Here is a 1,858-nt window from a genome sequence, read left to right as displayed (position 1 = left end):
TTTAAATGAGAAAATTTATTGGCTTTGATTGTATATGTTGATGAAATGTACTCATGTAACGTCTGCCCTTTTCTTTTCTCTTATGAGAAAAGGCAAGTGATACTAATCCATCCGTGTGACTCTTTCTTAGTAGAAAAATAGATAAGAAGACAAGAAAATTAAGCCTTCTCAATTGGGTAGATAAACCAAATTATCCACTGCTAAAATTTTGACATCAAACAAATCTTATTGTATTCATCTTCATTCATATTCTCTTTTCACATACAGGGAATTTCATTTCCTTCAATAAATCTTGCATGTTTCAACTTTGAACCAGCAATTAAAGGTTCTTAAGAACATTAACTCATCACTTGTTTACTTGATTGATCCTGTTGGATATGCTGGCAAGGTTTTTAGAGAAAAATATAACCTTTGGACCAACCAAGTTCTTATTACCCCTGGTATAAGTTCTGGTGAGCTAGGTGAACAATTTATTTGAAATTATTAGCCATAATGATTCATGCTTTTAGCTTTACCTATCTTGAGTTCAAGTCAATGAATGAGAAGCAAAGCAGCATGAAAGAGAACGCAATATTTTGTCATGGCTCAGGCCTTGATGCCCCTAGATGGCCCTTTACGCGAAAAATGCAAGAAAGTTACACTTGAACTGCTGAAATAAACAGTGGTTATAGGGTCCAAGAGAAGTTGGTGTGCAACCATTCCAGAAGGAAACTAAAGCCAACATGACAAAATCAATCATAGATAATTTAGGTTGTAGATAAATCCAATTCAATCCCATTGTTAGTTTTGAAGCTGAGATTGATATTAAATGATCTGATGCATCCACTGCTGCAGTACCATGTCCAGTTTCTGCATTGAGAATCTATTAACTCATTGTTCTGATACACAGAAACACTTCTGATCTGGTCTATTATTCACTTTGAACTTTGACCCACAACTAAACACATTCGGAGGTCATCAGAGATACCAGATGGAAAACATTCTAAATTCCAGTCAGGAATTCATGTTTCCACAGTTTATTCTCAGTCTTTCTGGACCTTAGGCTCAGGACTGCTTACCATAGTTCTTTTGCCCTTCGTGTGTAGACTAGAAAATTCAGAAATTTTGGAGAGAAATGTGAAAACTCAGATAAATTAACAAGAATTTATCTGGCAAATTCAAGCAATTGAAGACCCTTTTTACCCCCTCGTCTCAGCTTGGTTCAAATCAATGCGAACATTCTAACCATGACTTTGAATCAACCAACGTTTCAGAGAGGCCTAACCAACCAATCACTCCTCTTCAGGAATTTGTTTCTAGAAGCAATGGTTAAAATATTTGAGGGTAATTTCAATATCTTTGACAAATTCTGGTCTTCAGTCTGCTGCTTGATCATTGGTCAAGAAGCGTTTTGTTCTCAAAACTATTTGTCTGTTCTTCCGCGGAAAAGACAAAGTGATTAGCATTTTCCACGCGTTACAGTCCAGGTTCCAGTGCGGTGGAACATAACTCATCCAGAGTTTGATTAATGAAGAGCCATGCCAGAAGGAAAACCAAATTATCTAGAAAGACCATGAAGTCAACTTGTCAGGTCATATGTAAATTCACGTGTTATGATCTTGATTAAGTCTTCAGAGACTTATATTATCAATTAAAGTATTATATTTCATTCTTTATCAAGATTAAAAGAAATCTAAGCCCCTCTACTGTAAAATAACAAAATTAAAAATAGAGTAAAATACACTTTAACATCTCTATGTTTTAATTATGATTTCACATAAATTTATTAATTTTCAAAATATATAATTCACCTTCAAAGAATATCTTTATTAAACATATAAATCTAATTGTTAATTAATTATTAATATTTTTATTAATT

This window comes from Theobroma umbraticum, unplaced genomic scaffold, assembly GCF_002168275.2.
Source record: "Theobroma umbraticum cultivar Fairchild unplaced genomic scaffold, ASM216827v3 scaffold_130.0, whole genome shotgun sequence".
Classification (NCBI taxonomy): Eukaryota; Viridiplantae; Streptophyta; class Magnoliopsida; order Malvales; family Malvaceae; genus Theobroma; species Theobroma umbraticum.
Note: the sequence above shows the minus strand (reverse complement) of the source record.